The 22227-nt window shown below is 36.9% G+C and overlaps 1 protein-coding gene across 1 annotated transcript in view; it reads right to left on the bottom strand.

The window, feature by feature from the left end:
* Positions 1–22227, bottom strand: part of DLGAP3 (DLG associated protein 3) — a 208617-nt gene that overhangs the window by 88115 nt on the left and 98275 nt on the right. The gene's annotated exons all lie outside the window — the stretch shown is intronic.

A 22227-nucleotide genomic window follows, 5' to 3' on the forward strand; every position in this document is an offset into this window, starting at 1 on the left:
ATCAAAATCATTGTCAATGTAAGAATATATTCTAAGCTACTACTGTCGGCATGTTACTAATATTACCCCTACTCAAATAAACATATGTATTTAAAATATCCCTATCCCTGGCACATTGCCTTTACTGTAAGTAATGCTTTATAAAGTATCTATAAGAGGAAATGTTTGTGTATGTGTGTGACATCCTGCCAAATGCAGCATTTAATACTGTTTTTCTGCCTGAAGTCTTTAAACATCCTAGAAAATTGGCTTTTCTATAATAGAGTTTTTTTTTTCTCATCTAGCACTAGGCAGAAAAGGTACAGAATATGAGTGAACCGCAGCATAGCTGACTTTTTCATATTTTACAATGTCTGTCTGGTAATCCTACCTTAATTGTGGTCTTTAGTCAAGCAAAATGACTTGAAGCTTTATCTCAGAGATTTTACGTTAAATAAAATGACTAATCCACCATGTGACCGACTTGTGCTGATGTTATTTAAATGTGAATAGAAAGTGATTAATGCCTGAATTATGTTTACTGGTAATTCTCACAACCTGATAACCCTTTAAAGAAAGTCCCTAGAAAAGATGAATGGGAAAACATACTGCATAATATTTTCTCAGAATAGCACTCAAAAGAATACATTTATAAATAGTTGAATCATTAATTTTGTGTCAATGTTTCAGAGAAACCTAAAAACTAGTTTATTATTACCAATTATTATCAAGATGAATTTAACACATGCTTTGACAATTATACAAATATATTTTTTTAATATGTAGGCCCACACTGCAGGGGTCTGAAATGGTGCATTGTGTGCTAACATGAATGGGTGGTCAATGCCCCACAGGAGACCAAAATTCAGACAAAGAGCAGCACAATGCTTTATACCATATTATGGCGTGCTGCAAAGCGGATGTGTTGAGGTGCCACTACAATAAATGCCAACAAAACACAAAATTTACATTAGTAGTTGTTGGGGAAACATGCAGTGCAATGGTGTGAATGGGCCCTTATTAACCCCTAAAAATCAGTACATTTTAAATTATTCTAGAAAATGATTGAAGAGGATGGGGTAGTCAGTTTGTTTGTATGTATGTGTGAACCAAAAAACAAAAGTAAGCAAACACCCGAATCAGCCTAACCAAAAATAAGCAACATTACCCCCCATCTTTTTTTTCTATTGTATCCTATTTTCCTAAGGCTTGGGATTAACTTTGCTGCACTCTCAGGTGCCATCCTAGTTTCTACTCTGTTATGTAGTATGTAGAGGTTAGCAGGTGGAGCTATATTGTGCAAAGATTGCTTAGGCATCACATGCTGAATATTCTTTAGCTGCTGTAGATCTGCAGTTAAGTCACACTTATCCTTCAGCGTCATTTATTTATTTACTGATTTGGAACAAGCAGTATACAGATGATGTCAGTGAGATGTCAGTACTCTTGATTTCCATGCTTGCACCCATATATCATACTAAGAAAACATTGGAGCCAGTGAATCAGCATATTAGAAAATGTAATAGTCCTTGGAAACCAATACTACAAAAGGAAAAATATTATGTGTTTGTTAATGTTGGGGTATATTTCCTGATGTGTTAAAATATTTGTGGTGTTTAGCTAATAAGGCGATTTTGAACATTTAGATTTGACAGATCAATATGGACTATATTGTTCTTTTAATTAAATGCCAAAATTAGCATTGTTTCATTTTTTACTAGCTTGACAGTATTCAAAACATGTTTTCTAAAATACTAAGGTGCAGTCCAGATACTTCTTCAAATGGACAAAATAAACATGGGAAGACTAAGCAAGTGTTAGGACATTTTGTCATTAGTAGGAGATTATCAGCAAATAAAGTGGTTTGAAATTCATGTACTCCACAGACCTGAGATGTGTTTCTTTTGGCATATAACTGCTGCATGCCTTGTTCATGTCATAATATGACTAGGCTGAACTTCTGAACTGAGAAATTCTAAATTTGCCTAGGGAAAAAAAATACAAAGCTTATAACACACTGATAAAAGCTCCATTAATCCCAATTTTCTTTAAAGGATTACTGTACTTCAAGGTTATAAGTATAAACTACTTAGTCCTGGGGTCTGCAGCAATTTAGTAAACAGAATAGAATACCATTACTGCAGAGAAAGCTCCATTCCCACTGCTGATGCCACAGTCTCTCTTTTATCTATTGGAGTCCGCAGTACCCTGAATGTTATTTTTATAAAGCTGCTACGATCTCCTATATTTTCAGCTTAACTCCAGCATTTACCTCCCATGACTTCATAGGAGGGCTGTAACAAGTTATTACCAAGCTGACTCTTGGGAGGTCAGCCAGTGGAATTAAGCTTGGATGCAGCACCCAAGCTAAGAATTTAGTCTACTTTAGAATTTACTTTATATTCCAAATGTTATCCTAAAATTTGGAGACAGTATATAGTCAGTTCTTCTGCGATGCATCAGGAGTTTGCTGTGCCACAACTTCAGATGAGGAATTTTTTTTAACAAGGGGAGCCCCTCCCCACTTTGCCAGTTTAGTCTGAATTTTCCTGACCAATGGATCGGTCTAAGGGGTCCCCTCGAATGTGCTCCCCTGATCTTACACCTTGTGACTTTTTTTGTGGGGCTATATCAAAAGCAAGGTGTATGCCACTAAGCCCTGTACCCTGTCACAGCTTGAGGAAAGAATCCAAACAGCCTGCAGCGAGGTCGGAGAATAGATGCTGCAAAAAGTTGCAGAGGCTTGCGTCAGAAGATTGGCGAAAATAAAGGCACTCATGTGAAGGTATACAACTAGTCTTCAAGGCATTTGAACGTGATGGAAAGCCTAGCAAGTAAAACTGCAACTACTCCTTTGTTGATGCTAAAACTATAAATAAACTCAGTTTCTTGTGTAATTTTTAGGAACTCATTAAAAGTGTATAGTGACTTTTGGGACACCCTGTAGAACAGAAAGTTTTCATGTGTCAGCTAAATTTTTATATATATAAATATATTTATACATAGTTGTGAATATGCTTTATAAATTTGTTGCAATTTCTGCAAAATCTCTGCTTACCAAAAAACAATATGATATGGGCTTTTGTGGGCAATAGGGATATAGTTAAATAAGTTTTTCATTTAATCTTCAGTCATACAGCCACTGAAAAGTTGCTGGTAAATTTAAAAAAGATTTCATCATTGTTAGGTCCTGCTAAAATTGCAACAATAGCTAGGCAATGGATTTTGGCAAATTAGCTTCACTTCTTTAGTTGCAGCCACTATGAAGCAATGCATTCTCAAAGGTTATAGCAGAAACGCTGAAATTGTTCTCTGAGGCAGCTAAGCTCAACCTACTCCACCTTCCAGCATTAACTCTGCAGCTGTTCATTCATTAAAAAAAAAGAGCATGTGAAAGACTTTAGTCTTTCTGCTGTAAACATTGAAGATACTTTTTTTAAACAAAGTTAATGTTTGTCAAGACTATGTAACTGTCAAAGATCAGCAGCACAGCTGATCTGGTACTTGTTGTTGACCAGATATATGTCAGATCAGCAGCAGTTTGTCTCTTTACCTTGCTTCAGGCTACTCTGTCCAGGCCTTGGACGTATAGGCGTTGCCAGAGTTTTCCAGCTTTTTTATATGCACCTGCTCATTCAGTCCCCACCCAGCCTGCCTGCTAGCCTCACTATATAAGCTGTATTCGGACAGAAACTCTTTGCCTTTTCAATAGGTGTGTTTACTTGAGGCTCCAGTTCATGGTGGTTTCTAAGTGCTGATTCCTAGGTTCTGACCTTGGCTTGTTTGACTTTGCTTGTTCGTTGCCTGCCCTGACCTGGTCCTCCTCTGGTTTTCAAGATTGCTCAAGATCAACTTGGTACACTTCACTCCGGTTCTACCTGCAGTCAGCTGGCGTCTGCACGGGTGTGTCTCAGGGCCGCAACCTGGAGGCCATCCGCAGCATGTCCCATCACCCCTTGCGGGGTGCTCTGGTGAACACCGGGGGGGTCCTTAGACTCTCCGCCTCAGCTCATACCTCCACCAAACGTGCAGACTGCACAGAGGGTCCACTTTCCTCGACGTGGCAAAAGCCGTGACAGTGAATCTACTGGTTTCAGCCCTTTCTTCCTGACCTATGGCTGTCACCCCAGAGTACCTCCTCCTATTCCTTCTGGTTCAGAAGTTCTGGCTGCCGCAGAAGTCAGAGCCAGCTTCCATGAAATCTGGGAAGAGGCTCATAGAGCATTTCATAAATCCGCTCTTCGCCACAAGAATTGGGCAAATAAAAAGAGGAGCCCTGCCCCTAGATTTGCACCGGGAGATAAGGTCTGGTTGTCTACCAAGCATATACGTCTTCGACTCCCATCTCCCAAACTTGCTCTCTGTTTTAATGAACCCTTCACTGTTTTATCGCAGAATATTCAGGTGACCTATAAGCTGCGGCTGCCCTCCAGTCTTTGGATTCCCAACTCTTTTCAAGTGTCTCTCCTTGAAAAAAGCCTCTCATTCTCAACTGTTATTCGCAAAACTCCCCTCCCCTTGCTCCTGTCCAAGTGGATGCTGATGAAGAGTTTAAAGTACAGTCCATTATTGATTCTAAAATGCTCCGTGGCAAACTGCAATATCTGGTCCATTGGAAAGGCTATGGTCCAGAAGAACGATCTTGGGTATCTCACACAGATCTTCATGCCCCTCTGCTGGTGAAAGAATTTTTTCAGGCGGTTTTCCAAGAAGCCGGGCGGAACCCTTTTCTGAGGAGGGGCCCTAAGAGAGGGGGTACTGTCACAGATCAGCAGCACAGCTAATCTGGTACTTATTGTTCATCAGATATATATCAGATCAGCAGCATTTTGTCTCCTTACCTTACTTCAGGCTGCTCTGTCCAGGTCTGTCCAGGTGTAGCCGTTGTCTGAGTTTTCCAGCTGATTTACATGCACCTGCTCATTCAGTCCTTCAGTATTACTATTACCACTTAAGACCATCTTGCACAGTTGTAGAGGTTTCTTCCTTGTACTGACACTGCTATCTCTGATTTCACTGCACATTGTGAGCTTTTTGCAATGCTCAGGAGCTAGAACTTGCTTCTTTTCTAGACTAGAAAACATAATCTAGCTCCTTCCTAACCAGCCTTACTGGCCTTGGCCCACCCAGCTCTTGCTCTGAATTCACCAATGATGTGACTGCATCTAAAGTTAGTTGTGCAATGAAAACTAAGATTTCATTTAAAACTTTCATTAGTAGGTTGAATAAATGGGGGTAAACCAGGGAAAGCCAATGTATGCAGATTGGCAGCTACAAGGGCTAATATATAGCTAACAATATTCTTTAACATTCTTTAACATAAGTATATATTGACATTTTTTAAGGAGCTTCTAAAATACTGCTTGGCCCAAGGGCTTCCCTAATGTCATTTTAGAATTCAACAATTTTGCTTCATTGCTTTTTTAAGAACTAGATTTTCGGTTTTTATTTGCAAAAGCTTGTGTTGTTTTACAGAGGAAACAGTAAAAAAGGTTTTGCTAGCAGCAGGAAATAAAGTTAAAAAAGATATAATGGTATCCTGTCCAAGGCTGTATAAATTTTAAAATCAGTTTTTGTCTTCTTTTTATTTTTGGACAAATAATTTATCAGCTTTCACATAAACAGAGAAATGCACTGCCTTTGGCTGTGGCTAAAGTATCCAGAAAACTTTCTACTACATTGCATCAATGAAAAGCAAGAAATAGCAAACTATCCTACTAATGTTTTATACACTTTAGACCCTGTCCATTAAAGCTAAACCCCAGGCAAGCAACTAAATACACAAAAGAAATACTTTTAAGATAATTTGTTTTTCTTGCAGAATTTGTAGAAATGTCTACCCAGTCCTAGGATTTACACAGCCAGGAGGAGGGCACTACTTTCTTTATTACAGTTATTATTATTAACTAGTATTTATATAGGGCCAACATAATATGCAGCCCTTTGCTAAGTCCTTTGTCTTCTCACTCACTGTTCCTCAAAAGGGCTCACAATCTAATGTCCTTCATATGTCAGTCGTAATTAATATAGTTTGAAGTCAATTTTTTTCGGGGGGCGGGGAGCTAATTAACCTAACTGCATGTTTTTGTAATGTAGGAGGAAACCAGAGAAGCCAGAGCAAACCTACGTAAACACATGGAGAACCTGCAGACTCCATACAGATAGTGCCCTAACCAAGATTCAAACCTGGGACCTAGCACTGCAAAGGCCAACATCTGTGAAGGAATGCACCCTCCTGATCCCAGCCTACTTGGTGCACAGCAAAAGAACAGCAGGAGAGCGATAAAGTAATTTTTCTGGTCAGTTCTGCTTTCTCCTGCTGTTAATTTTGTCCTTGTCAATATATATGATTAAACACATCCAACTGGCCTTGAGTGCTGTTCATCCCTCTCCCTGCCAACTGCTACTGTACAAGGGACTGCAAGAGTCTCCAATTCAGATGCTTACACTAGTTATGCTTAAAGGTACATTTATTTTTTTATCAATATTTTTCTTGTTTATCAGCCTGGATCTGAGTTTTAGGTTACATAATTTATTTCTGAAAGCTATTTTATCCTAACACAAATTACACATACTTAAGTACAGGTAGTCCCCGGGTTGCATACGGGATGGGGACTGTAGGTTTGTTCTTAAGTTGAATCTGTATGTAAGTCGGAACATGCACATTATTTGAATAAATGCAATTAGGAAAGATGTTTGTCTCATCATATTATTAGGCAGTGAGGTGTCAGTTACTGTATAAAATCCTCACTGTGAGTTATTCACAAACAAAGCAAAAGAAAAATTCTTCATGGAGTCTAGACATTCAATAATTTCTGGAGCAAGCTGTGTTTTGATATGCAAAAAGAAATAGCTGTAGAATTTGTCTTGGTCATTAAAGAGTTTGCAGAAAGAGCTCAGTCCCCTAAGATCACCCACAGCAAAAGATTTCTTCTGCAAGTCATGCAAACCACCCCTCCCCCCATCCAGCCTCCGTCCTGCACAGGCGCAAGCATGGAAGCCCATTTGTATCTAGGAGGCGTCCATATGTCGAATGTCCTTAACCCAGGGATTAGCTGTATAACAATTCTTATTTTCTCAAGAATTGTTATTTTAAGTATAATTTAGGTTAGGTTTAACTTTATCTCCATCTTAATCAACTATAGCAATCAACTAGATAAAGCCTGAAGTTATTATAAAGATAATCAAATCAATCAAATCAAATCTTAATGACTAAGATGACTAAGTCATTGTAAAATCAGTTGATCATATAGTGCATGTGGTATGCTTTTTTTGAAACTGATTCTTTTGCCAAGGAGATGTAGACTTTGAACACCATACCACAATTTACTTAAGAAAGAAAAAACAGGGCGAGTGCCTTCTGCTTCACAGATTTCCAGTATCATATGTTTCCAATAGGTAAAGAGGAACTTCCTAAAATAAAAGGTCTACTTACATTTTCTAGACCCCTCTGCTATTAAATTGTACCTACCTTGCCTCTTAAAAGACACTACATTATTTGAATGTCTTATCCCAAGGTTAAGGCTTCTGTATTCTACAAAAGCCTTGGCGGTTAGGGGAAATGGAAGTTTAATTCTCACTTTTATCCTTTTTTACCTACTATTAGTTGCTTTGAGAAGGGGGCCCAGAGAGAGTACATAGATCTGTTTTAAAGAAAAGTCATTTTTATTAATATTATTATTAGCTAGTATTTATATAGTGCCTACGTATTACATAACACTTTACAAAGTCCATTATCAAATCACTAACTGTCTCTCACAATCTAATGTCCCTACCAAAGTCACATGTCATTAACAAGGACAATTTTTGAGGGAAAGCCAATTAAACTTACTACATGGTTTATTTTTTTGAGATGTGGGAGGAAACCCAGACACGCAGGAAATGCAGACACAGGGAGAAAATACATAATCATTGCAGATAATATCCTTCTCGGAATACAAACCTGTGACCTAGTGCAGCAAAGTCCACAGTGCTAACCACTGAACCAACCATGCTGCCCATTTTAATATTTATTCAACTAGACTGTTAAACAAAACAGATATAACATACATGTTCATCTCAATAAATTAGAATATCATTGAAAAGTTAATTTATTTTAGTAATTCAATTTAAAAAGAGAAACTAATATATTACATAGATTTAATTCACATAGAGTGATATATTTTAGGTGTTTATTTATTTTCATTTTGCTGATTAAGGCCTACAAGTAATGAAAACCCAAAATTCACCATTTCAGAAAATTAGAATATTACAGAGGACCAAAGAAAAAAAAAAAGATTTTCAATATAGAAATGTTGGCCTACTGAAAAGTATGTCCATGTATGCACTCATACCTTAGTCGGGGCTCCTTTTGCATAAATTACTACATCAACGTGGGAAGCCATGGAGCCGATCAGCCTTCAGCACTTCTAAGGTGTTATGGAAGCCCAGAATGCTTCTAGTGTCTGTCATCTTCCTCTTGGCAATACCCCATAGATTCTCTATTGGGCAGGAAAGTTTGCAGGCCAAGCAAGCACAGTGTCAATATCACAGACATTAAACCAGATATTGGTACTTTTGACAGTGCAGGCATAAGCCACGTCCTGCTGGAAAATGAAATCATCACTTCCATAAAACTTGTCAGCAGAAACATGAACTGCTCTAAAATTTCCTAGTAGATGGCTTGTGCTGACTTTGGACTTGATAAAACACTGTGGACCAACACCAGCAGATGACATGACTCTCCAAAGCATCACTGGCTTTGGAAACATACCACTGGACCTCAAGCAGCTTGGATTAACCTTTAGGCCATAATCAGCAAAATGAAAAGAAATAAAAACTTAAAATATATCACTCTGTGTGTAATGAATCTATATAATATGAGTTTCACTTTTTGAATTGAATTACTGAAATAAATGACCTTTTCAATGATATTTTATTAACAACAGCAACCACACACCTAGCAATGTACTATACAGTACACAAACTAAAGTTCAGGATATGTAAGAAGATGGCCAACATAATGCAGAAAACCAGTAGCAAAATGACAGAAAGAATGACAAAAACAGGGGACCTGTGTAATCAGAGGAGGCATTGACACCACCAAAGCAGGAATACATAGGAGTGCTGTATCTTAACTAGGCTCTACCAAAAGAAAAGAGGTACAGTCATGAGCCTGGCCAACACCTATACAATGCTGCTAAGACTGTATCCAGGAGCTCTCTTCAATTCCTAAGACTACATTTAAAGCAAAACCAAACCTACAAAGCCAAAAAATTGCAAACCAGCAGGCTATTTAATAAAGAAAGGACATGCTATGTATCTTCTTTAACAAAACAAGTTTACCTGCTTGTTTGTATTATTTGTAGAATGCACACTGAACAACACACGAGCAGCTAAAAGAGGAATATGGGTGCAAGAGATACAGTAGTTAAATGTCCTATCAATTTTCTACTGTAGTGCAAACCAACAGAATGACTTTTCTTCTGTGCTCCTTTCCTGGAATGTATTTAAAATAGTGAATTAATCCAGCAGGTTGTCAGCTGGACAGCATTGAAGTAGAAGTGTATTGATGGCATGAAACGACCAGTGGTAATTGCTTTGCTGTATGTAGAAGCATAGAAAATACAAGGCATTTTTTTAGGGATAGGAAATCTCAGGGCCATATATCTCCCTTATTGGAAATACTTGCATGCTCTCACAGGAGCAATTGCCATGATTGAACATCTGAGAATAAATGATAATATATATGAGATGTAAGCCTCAAGGGCGATCATCAAAAAATGTATTTCATGTGTCAAAATAGGAAATCAGGACTTGACCCTTTAGTCTGCTGTTGGTTGTTCACTGACCTTGAGAAATCACTTTAGCATGGTTGGAGCTTTTTAACATTTTAACAGCCCTGACCATTGTGATTGGCATTTTCATAGGCAAAATATAGTGCCTTTATTTAGTGGTTATTAAATGTATGTTTCAATGTGGTTTACAAATGAAAGCAATAGAAAAAATACTACACAATATTCAATATTGATACACATTTAATTGTTTCACTTCGGTGATATTGAAACATTACAAATGGTTTAACCCTTTGTATTCATTTGACAGCAAGGCTCAAGAAGACTCCTTGAGAATGTGATAGGATTTTCCCTTGTTACAGATGGCATGACCAGAGGACGTGACTTACATAATATTACTTTCACATTTGATGCAGTGCCTGGGATTTGCATGACTGACCATCTATTTTCAAAACATCTTTCAAAGTGAACTTAAATGTCAAACCCACGTAATGATACATAGCCTCCTTTAAATGTAAAGGATGGAAGTTAGCAGGAGTAAATGCTGGCTATATAGGAAAAGGTAGTCAGATAGATAAATAAAACATTTTCAAGAATCTTTTCACCAACTATAACAAGTATTATGTATGCAGAAAGGCGCCTTTTCTACTTTTGCCTGCTCTTAGGATCATGAAAACAACAGGATCTCTATCCATTAGCAGAAATCTACAGGCACTCAATAGAAAATGTCATGGATATGTACAGTTAATACCTCTTTTTTTATCTGAAGTTAACTTTTAAAAAACAAAAGTCACATGTAGGTAGGTGTAGCAAGTAAAGCTATGTACTAAGGGCCAATATGGGTTCAAGCAGTCTCCCGACCGCCATACTACGTACCAATCTAAATCTAGAAAAACATTATCACCAACAATCTATTCGTTAAGAACTATACATTACACTATCTGTGCTATTGATAGCAACCCTACATACAGACAGTAACTGCTGGGCTTAACAACTATTGGGATGCCTGAAACTAGTTTAGAAGACCCCTTTAAATGTTCCAGCTCTGCATCATACTGGATGACACTATGCCAAGCACATACATGGTAAACTCTAAACTCAACAGTGGTAATGTAACCATGAAACCCCCAAAATGTTTACATATAAAACATAAATAATGCTTAAGGTCAGAAAATGTGACAGAAGAAGCGGAGGTTGGTTCCACCCCACAGCTAAGCAACTTAATGCAATTAATGCAATTGGTGGAGCTTTAGTTAATCTCAAGACAAATACGGGTCAGGAGGGCAGGTCAAGGGCGGTAACAGAGGAGGCTGTTGAACAGAGGGGGCAGATCCCCCAGCCTGGCAACATATCACTGCCAGAGTCTGTAAAGGGAGTGTGTGTGGGCACATGCTTGCAAAGGTAGGCAAGGTGACCCAGAATTGAGGACACCATTACAAGCTGGCCATTGGATGGTAGTTTGTCAAGTACTCACATTCCCATACCCATTCCAAAGTTTAGGTATTTTCTTCTCCTACTGTAAATGAATAGAGCAACAGATCACTGAAGCCTGGGAAAGCACCACCTGTACACAGGTTACACTGCTTTTGTTCCCCATGGGGTTTTTGGACAACCTAATTTGGGCCTCACATGAGCCCCCCCCCCCAATACATGTTGTATTTTAATGTTAAGTGTAATTTTATGTGGCTTCAGGCTTAACAGTTAGAACTTGTGTACAAGTGTATTTAAGAACTGATTTCTTTTATACAAGTCAATAGCAATTCAAAAACAGCTTGCAGCAAATTGTTGCAGCTTGGAAGGAGGTCAACTACAAGTCACAAGAGGTCAACTATATATAAAATAAACCAGTGAAATGTAATGAGCAATGACAGCTCCATATGTATATATGAGAGAAAGAGAGAGATAAAGTACTTTGTATCACCACATAACAAATGTATGTTTTAGAGCACCTACCAGCATGCCATCAAGAACCACCCTTGATAGATACCATGCCTAGTGAGAACATAATGGGTAATTTTTAGGATGCAGATTCCTATATCCACATACAATTCCACCCTAACACAGTGGGTGATTGAAAAGAAGATTTAGCCAAAACAGCAACTATGTTTTTATGTATAAGTGAAAAAGTAAAGCCAGCAAAAAGCAGTTCTGTACTGGGCAAGAGAAAGAGAGGACACAGCTTCGGGACTTGGTTTGTCTGTTGGAAACATCAGACTAGGGGCAGTTGGTCCCAAAACACTCCACATAAATGAACAACATGCTTGAATGATTTTGTGCTTTGTTTTTATTTTCTTTGTTTGTTTGTTTTTTGTTTGTTTTTTTGTATTGCAGCCAAGGAACAAAAAGTCAGCAAGTTTACTATGGAAACATGAGTATTATAAATAGTAACTAGGGTACATGTGGTATAGTTGCTCGATATAGTGAGCATACTTCAGTTAAGTCACTTCTATGAGTTATTCACATTTAAAAAGGAGCCTTTAACTTTTGGTAGAAAAGGAGAATGCAAAATACTGAGCTGCATTTTGTATTTACTATATATATTATATAAACTGATCTGAAATTAAACTAAGGTATATTCTCAAGTATACTGAATGTGTCAGAGCTCTGATTTGCAAAGCTGGAGGCAAATGCAATTCCAGGACATGCTACTAGATGTCACCCGAGTATAAACCGAGATGGTTTTTCTAATTGCATTTTGAGGGCAAATAAATATCTTAGTTTATACTCAAGTATTTACAGTACCTAACACTTCTGTGTTATTAGTTTATTTTTACCAATTTACAATAGAAAGTGAATGAACACAAGAAAATTTCAAATCAAATCAATATTTGGTGTGGCCACGCTTTGCCGTTGAAACAGCAACAATTCTTTTAGGTACACTTACATACAGTTTTTGAACTTGGCAGGTAGGTTGTTTCAAACATCTTGGACAACTAAACACAGCTCTTATGTGCGCTCACGTAGGCTGCCTCAAATCTTTTGTATCTTCCTAGACACAATCAATTATGTTGATCAGGCCATACCATTACTTCCAAGACTTCTTGTCCTTCTTTACATTGAATATAGTTGTTAAAGACATTGGCTGTATGTTTGGGGTCATTGCCCCACTGAAGAATACATTTGGAACCAATCAGTCATCCCCCTGATAGCATTGCATAATGGATAAATATCTGCTTCTACTTCTCATAACTGAGAACACCAGTAATCCTGACCAAATTCCCATTTCCATTTGCAGAACAGCAGACCTATGATTCAGAAAGGTTTACTGTTGCCTGCAGACACTCTTTATTGTACTGTTCTCAAGCCCTTTAGTGAACAATCTGCCTTCTGCTACTGACAAATTGATCCAGAGCACTTCCTGCCATTTTCTGCACCCCAGTTCCTATGTTTTCGTGCAGTTGAGTTGATTGGCCTTGTTTCCACATCAGAGGTATGGCTTTTTGGTTGCAATTCTTCCCTGAAGACCTTTTATGGCCAGACTTCTCTGAACAGTAGATGGGTTAAGTGAATCACACAGAAGTGTGTATTGAACAGAAGTGAGTATGATATGACTCACCTGTTTCCTTGGCTTCTTAAGTGTTGATCATTTCTTTGTGCTTCTTCCAAGGAGCTTGAATAGCACATCTTTAGACTACAGTCTGTTTTGGAATCCATGTTTGATGTTGTATACCTTGACTACCTTGTGTCTTGTTGCTGTGCTTATTCTTGTCTTGGTAGCATTTTTAGCAATTTTAATTCTTTAAACTTTAAACTCCCAGACACTACCCCCTTTCTTTTTCTCCTGCTTCCAAGGCTATTCCAAGGGGGACTCCTTTGCCCTCTCCCTTCTCTTCAAGCTGATTCCATTTGGTAACCTCTGGGGACCTTTGGGGACCATTTGTATGAATATATTTTTAAACAGATGTCTGAGTTCTATACCTCCTACCAACCCTGCAAAAGCACGCCTGTGAAATGCATTGGCATATTAGGAATTCCCCTCACCAATAATTTAGCACACTAATAGTCTTAGTGTTAGCAACAAACTAAAAATAATATCAAATGTTATAATTTTATTTGTACACTAGATGATTTGTATGTTTGCACCAATTTAAGTAAAAAAAAAAACAACCCTTTCATCTCCTTCCAATATAACCTACTCTAGGTCTATTGGTCCTCTTTACGTTAGATTTTTATTCTGTTAGCTCGCTTTGAATTTTGTAAATTGTTAGGAAAAACATTTAGAATTTATATTTGTGAAAGAATTCTTACTTCACAGCATTTTTAACATCTGCCTACAACTTTTGCCCATTAAGTAAACAACTAAAATATGTACATTACATTTAAGGCACAAATGTATCATTTGTACACCTGAATGTATTTTATCTATCTAAAAAAAAAACCTTTGAACTAAAAAAAAAGGTATGTTAAATGTTCTTCCTGACACTTTTTAAAGCTTTGTAAAAATAATCTTTATTAAAAAGGATACATTTTAAAATGTTGCGTAGAGTTATAATGTTTTGTTTAAATAGTCACTGGAGTACGTCCATGAAAATAAAATGTAACAAACTATTACACATGAGCAGATCCATTGATAATTTTGCTCTCTATACGGTAATCTGGCTTGTTAAACTGGCTGGCAATTTTTCAATTGTCAGTCCGAAAACATGACACATATATATACAATATTACAATACAAATCTTCCATTCTGATCGTTGCGTAGTGGGGAATGTTGTGAACCACATGACCAGACTGAGACCCAACAGGTGTGAGCTCCCAAACAGATTTGCTTGATCGCTTATAAACCTCATCGCAGACACAACTTGTGCACTTTTGATGGATAACGTCCAAGATGTCTGATTCAAGGCCAAAAACTTTGGCTGCATAAAATTAGTCTGCTCTTTATATTTCTACAGATTCCTAGGTAATTTATTCATTTTATCATATTGGTGATCCAATCAAAAGTGAAAATCTTCCCATGTGTACTAGACCTAAAAGTTAACTCTAGGTAGATATAAAAGGCTCTGCTCTGGGATGGACCTGGTCCAGGATTAAAAAGATTTGATAACAAATAGCAAATGACTTTAAAGAATCCTATTCTAGGTTTGCTGGAACACCCAAGTTCACTGATAAATCAGGCCCAAAGACTCTAATAATTTTCAATCTCAAATTCAGGTCATCTCCTTGGTTGTCTTGTGTAGTAAAACTGTGGAAAACTCATGGCAATAATAGCATTTTTTTGCAGATTAAAAACATTGTACATTTGTATACAAGTATGGTTTTGATAAGCCACACTCTTCTCTGTAATTTAGACGTTACTGAAAAGGTATGTACAAAGGCATACTTTCCATATTTTATTATTTTCATATCATGGCCCTAAGTGTGAATAAAATGTGTTTTTGAATTCCTGAAATGCTTAGGGACATTTTTATAAAGCAGTTAATCTAACATACACTAAACATTCACTGCAGCTGAATTCTCCTGGTGCCTGTGTTTCAAATACCAGTGATTGATTTACCACCAGCGTTTGGTGAAAGTCACATTTACTGGTTTTTAAATGTGCCCCCAAGTGTATGCCTTTCATCTCTTATCTTTCAAATCTCACTACATTATAAGCTGTTCATGTGATTTTGGAAAGCAATGTCATAGGAACAGGTTGGTAAAAAAGCTAATTTCAAGAAATGACACTGAAATCTTTCACTAGTAAGTTTATTCTGGATAGCCAAGTCACCCCATTGAGCCTCTTTATCTGATGCATTATGCTCTGTTATAAACCTATTCATAGAGGAGGAAAACTATACCCATTTTTCATTTTTACCTTTAGGATATACCATTTACATCTAGCATAAAATGCTACTGCTGGTTCTAAATAGGGGAAGTAGAGAATGGGTTATGCTGTGCCAGTCTTCCCCAAACAGTATATAAATATGTATTTTTGTACTTTTTATATATATTATGTGTTTTTGGTTGACCCAAGTAGGGAATGTGGATGGCCTTCAGAAAAACTTCTAATGAAATGGAAGTAGCTACCTTTATATTTTAATTACACAGTTTCACTTGAATGAGCGAGCTGTATGTCCTTTTGAAGTGGGCTTGTTAGTAATAGAAAAACTATCACCCAGTGTGATCGTATCAAGTATTATCCCAGCTTTTCTTGATATTTTTAACATGAAGAAACCTCTAGCTATGCGCTATGGTTTCAGTAAGGGACAATTTACAATACAACTATCCAACATACTTAAACGTGCTGGAGAGTAGTATTGTCCATAAGTCTTTAAAGCAGTTGATTTTGCATGCCACCTGCCGAAGTAAAAGTATGCAAACTTATTTGATAGGGTGCGGCTGGTAAATTAAAAAAGAAAAAACAAAAAACAGCATTCACTACCCCAAATTTAACACAATACTAAATAAATTAATCTACTCATTATTTTATTTTTTTTTAAACAGACTAGAGCATATTGAAAAAATGACAATATACCAAGAAGATTTATCATTTGATTCACATCAATAATTATGCAAAGTGTACATTTATCCCACAGAACAGAAGTTGTTTGGCATTTTTATCTCCATGATATGTAGGCTTCTATGTATAAACTAATGTTATAGATTGAAGAAACTAGAATATGAATTAAAAACAACGGTACATTTTCATAATCTCAGGATGAGCTTACTTACTTGTTTTGTTTTTTTTGTGACCTGCAGCAATACCCTCTTATGGTATATTATGTTATGTTATATTATGTTAGATTGTACGTTTCTCTGGGCAGGGTCCTCTCCTACTTCCGTGTCATTGTTTGTATCTGTCTGTCATTTCCTGCGTAATATGTTGGTGTTATATAAATACCATTTAATATTAATAATACCTGGTGTTTCTTGTACCCAAGTACTTATATATTATCATGGAGATAAGCAGAATGGAGATGGGCAGAAGGAACCTCTAATAAATCAAGGACACTTAAACCTTTAATCCTGCTACTTGTTTCAAAAGCTGTATCCAAATATAAGGCATAAGTTTGTGCCTGTTCATATTCATTAGCAAATTTAACTCTGTAAGGTTGACTGACCAAAAGTTGGTGAACGATAGCTTGGTTTAGTAGGTTTAGTAAATACAACTAATTTATGATCAGATTCATGACTCATCTAATCTTGTGCAAGACATAATCATGTGCGAGAGAGAAATACTTTACTTTTTATATACTTTATTATTCTAAAATGTTTTTAAAAAGTTACCAAAGACAGAGTTTTTAATGGAATATATCTTGATTGTATTCACTAAGTGAACAATTTATTGTTAAATTTATTGCTAAATCAGCATTCTTTACCTCTTAAATAAAGCAACTTTAGTGAATGTAACATCTGCATTCTCTATACTAAGTAACTGTCTCTCTGATGCACAGTTTAAAACTAATTCCAGAAGGATTTGGAGAAGTTTTAAAGAATAAGACCCTGTGAATATGGGTGTGAATATGAACCCTAAAACTGGGCAAAAATTGTAATAACTGGTAATAACTGGTTAACATATTTAATAATTACATTTTAAAGAATGTATTTGTTTATTATGAGGAAACTGTTCTTAACACTATACGGTTTCCATATTGTTCATTACTACAAACTAATGGTTGGTTCTTAGCCTTTGACAGACTTAATCAAAACATATTTCTTTATTAACCACCTGGGGGTTACACTGAAGTCTAGATTTCTGTACCAAAAGCGTTACAGGTTTTCATGAAATTTTTTTTTTTGAATTGTAGACCTGTATCTTACAGAAATATGTCCGAATAGGGGTCTAGTAGATATAATGAATATAAAAAATGTTTGAAACACACAATCATGTAAAAAAAAAAAAAAAATTACTTTTAATAAAATTAAAGGAAAAACACAAAATTCAGCTTAAACAAGAATACATAAATAAATGAAAAATACTGAAAATGCGATAATTCGGTATACTGTATAGTAATATATTTTTCTAAAACACCTCCCTAGTGTCCAACGTCACATACCTATAGACAAAACCACATAAATATATTTTCTATTATTTTGTATTGGATTGGATACAGGAGTTTCTATTCAATCCAATACAAAATGAATGAATGAGTTTGAATTTGAATTTCCCGCACATGCGCCGACGTCATCACGCACGCAGACAGAAGCCGGACGGCTTTTTTTTCCTCCGCCGTCCGGCGGATCTCTTGTTTCAGAGATCACCCGGCGCTGGAACGAGAACGACGCTGGATGATCAGCGGGACCAGGTAAGAAGCCGGCCGGCATCTTGTGTTCCGCCAGCCGGCATCTTACCGGTCCCGCTGGTATAGGAGAAGGCACCCGACGCTGGAGAGGGAGATCGACGCTGGAGGACGATGCTGGAACACGGACATGACGGGACCAGGTAAGTGAGGATTTTAATATAGTGAGAAAAGTTCGGGGTTAACGATAATTGCAACTTTTTTTAGCACGGAAAAGTTCGGGCTTAACGGTTGGGAGGTTAAAACTATCCTTGTTTCTGTATCTTTTTTCTGAAAAATATGTTCACAAGCACAGAAGTCTCAAAAGACAAACTAAGAAACATATTACAAAAGTAAGTCTTTGCAATCTGGAAAATGAAAAAAAGTGTTGAATATTATTAATTAGCCTTGCTAATGCTGGATCCAGTTTGACCATTATGAGCAATCAATAAGGAAAAATGAAATACTTTTTCATATCTGAGCATGAACCCTCCTTAGCATTAAGACCCTCTGCTTAACCATCTGTTCTGTAGTGAGTGGGTATGCATGACATGGATTGCTAACAGATGTAGATGCAGAGTTACGCACACGCAAAGATAACAAGTAAATCTTTTTAATTCTAAAAGTCTAAATGACAGAGTTATATTTTCAGAGATGTTTAATAGATTATAGGAATAAAGGAATCTTCCACTAATTGTAATGTTTGAATTTGAACATATCTTTTCTGCCAAAACAAGTTTGTTCAACAGTTTTGACCCTACATGTTGATTACCATTGTTCTGGAACAAGGGTGTAAATGCAGGCATAGCAGCCAATGCAACTGTATGGGACCTAGTGAGCAGGCAGTAGAGGGGCCCAGGGTCATGTCCAATTTGCTCTTTCATTAATATAATTTTCCCCTTACAATGCAAGGTTGCGCCATGGAACCCTTAGCTTCCTCCAGAGGTTGCTAGGGGTTCCATGAGCTGTAGATAACTGAATTTCCATTTGTTGGTGCCTGCACAGTTCTTGAGACAACACCACTTGGCAATGCCAACAGAATTAAATCAGAGATTGTTTTAGTGGTCTTTACGTGGGGCATTCAAACAGCCACTGTAAGGGGGAATGTTTTTCCACCTACCACTAATGTAATTGGCTTTTCTGGGGTAAAAAAGGTTTATAAAGTCTACTCGAGTTCTATGCTGTTAAAACAGATTACTTTTCTGCACAGCGAGTGATCCACCTACCAGGATTGGCTTACTTTCAGCTCATCATAAACTCATCTTCTTTGGTACGAAACACAGGCTCAGCACTGCAGTGACCCATTAGGAGTAAGTTAAGTCTCTGGTTAGACCATGTAGTAGCCTAAGCCTGGATACTGTTTTGATTTGTTAAATTACTGTGATCACTAATGATTAGGATTATGCAAATTGTCTCTATAGTTATGAACTATAGGATGCCCTCTTCACCAAATAAATAGGGCTGCATTATAGACCACCTACCACTGAAACTGACTAAATTGGATGTTTGGCCTTATGAATTCAAGTAGATAATCTATTCATTTAGTATCAAGTTAGAAAGTATTTACACCATATATTCTATGGTCAATCTAAAACAGAGTGTACAATCAGATTGTATAGTGTATAGACAGTTAAAGGCACATGATCAGACTTCTTTTCTTGCTGGTGTAAAGATCGTGACATACAGCCCCTGATTCATCAAGCAGAATTGGATTATCGCTCGCGCATTCGTATTAGCGATCCGGAATCGTACGCGGTGTGTACGCGCAAACTCGAGTCCGGACCGCGGTAATCCGCGATCGATGGCCGCGCGTACTTTCGCGCTTCAAGCGAGCGCGGATTTTATTGATGAATCAGGGGCACAAAGTCATAAGCAGGAGAAAGAAAGAAGTATTCTTTATATAAATAGCATATTTAACATGTTTTATGTTTAGTAATAGGTAAATTATTTTGTTTATAAGGTTGTATGATAAATTGTACTTGTATCTATTGTTTTGAAAAATGAATGTACAAAGAAATTCACAAATTGGAGAGATGAACTAATCAATGTGCTGTTTTATTACATCTCCCATATTTTTTATTTATTCCATATATTTACATATTTGCCTATATTCTTTATATTGGCACCATCTATTATTGGTTAGCAACAGAAAAAGTATATTGGAAATCGGGATGACAACCATGTGCATTAGTCTACCAGTCATAATGCTATTTATGATATTGCCAGGTGTCATTACATCTGCTTTCATGCAACCCACTGTTAAATTGCAACTCTAAGTCTTAGCCCTAGATGCTTAAATATAACCTCACTGTACTTTCAAAGTTAACAAAGGATTTATGACTTGCATTCGCTGAGGACTACACGAGAATAAAAGTTATGGTGAGACAAGTGGCCTATTTAGGTTTTCTTAGAGCAAAATACCTAGCATCAGAGAATATTACCTAATTATTCTCAAGAGATCACCCATGTAAAAGGGGCTTTTCTTTCTAGAAAGATGAAGCCAGCTTCTGTAAGGCAATATTTAATTTCTAACTCCATGACCAAATTGAAACAATAGCTCCGAAATCATGTAAATCATGTTCCCTATGCTATTTTTGCCTTGGTCATAAATGTCTGATCAGCTGCCTCTGTAACGTCTCACCTGGTGATTGCTGACAGTTGCTGTCTGATCAATGTAAGAAAAAAATGCAAATATTTAACCTCCTGAGTGTAGTGATGCCCTAATGTCAAGCCTGGCAATTTCATGTGACTGGCTCCCTGGGACAATTTTTAAATGGTACTATTGCTGTATCTTGTGATATGTCAGGAAATAATTCATAGAGTATGTATGAATGTCTACATACAAATTACTGCAGATCAATTTACCATTGTTCATAGATGTAGTAAAAAAAGTAGAAAATTATCCTGAAACTCTACAATATATATTAGCAATATTTTTCAATGGGAGCAAAGATTATGTATTAGATATATCATGAAAAATATTGCCCCTTATTCCCAAATCACAGCACTAATTCAGGTATTGAGTAACCATAAACTTTATTACGTTCTATTTTATATTCGAATTGAATTTGATCTTTTTTATCTAGTCCTTCAAAGTGACAGCAAACCTAAATAATGATTCAGTTTATAAGACTCCGCAAATAACAAGCCTTTGTACAGGCACTTTTAGATGACTGGCATCCAAGAAAATGTTTACAAGGTTTTTTATGTACTTTAACATGTCTATGAACAAAGATGCATAGATGCCTAAAACTGAATGTTTCGTTGTTTTTTAAACCTAACTCCAGGCACAATAATTAAAACAGTTAAACATGGCTTTCTCTTACAATCTCGTGACGAACTCTCTTCTACATCCTGCAAATCTGCTTCTTTGCATGGCAGGATTAGTACAGTTACTGCTGCTTGGATAAAAATGCCAAAGGTTTTATAGTGTCTCCACTTCGCTGTCTTCTTGGCAAGTCACAAAATACACAGGCATTTGTGTATTCCACACAATTCCAGGAAGGCAAAGACTTGACTTCAGTGTTGGGATCAAAGCGACCTACAGCTCTTCTATCCAATTACCCCAAAAGTACAGTGGGTACTAATCCAGGCATTTAAAGCTTTTAAAATTTTTGGATCAGGCAGGCATTACTGCAGAAAGGGACAGGGAATATCCCTTCTACAATAAGCTTTCTTATGTTCCTGACTGTTCCATGGAGTTGTCAAAAACACTTAGCTGTGTATGCCTGAAAGGATACCTGGCAATCCCCTGTGTTTGCTGGGGTGAAATGAACTCTTGTGTGCCCTCATCTTTCCATCCTGGCCAATCAAAATGACTAAAGATCACATCTAGGAAAGGAAGAAGGTACAAAATAGCCCTGCGATGGATTGGTAACAGGTAAGTATAGCAGGTTTAGTTTGGCTTTAAACAAGCAATTTTGCTGAGCGTAGTAGAAAAAATGGTAAGGTTATTGTGCTGGGGTTAGACTTTAGGTCTCACAAACAAAAAGTTATATTGTATCCCCAAGTAACTTTAAATGCTGTCCTTAATTTTTAAATGTTGACTACACATGTGTACATAACAGAATGCTTACTGACCCTACTTAATACATTGCTGTGTTCCGTGATTTGTTAATCATCAATTTTTCAATGCTCCTTAGTAGTTATGCAATTAAAAAGCAAAATGTACTTTCCAACCTAATATTTAGCCCATAAATAATCAGATTATTAGAGTTCACATCAAATTACCAGTACTCAAATCAGATAAGTGTTTTACACAACTAGAACAATCTGA

This window comes from Pyxicephalus adspersus, chromosome 1, assembly GCF_032062135.1.
Source record: "Pyxicephalus adspersus chromosome 1, UCB_Pads_2.0, whole genome shotgun sequence".
NCBI classification, from domain to species: Eukaryota; Metazoa; Chordata; class Amphibia; order Anura; family Pyxicephalidae; genus Pyxicephalus; species Pyxicephalus adspersus.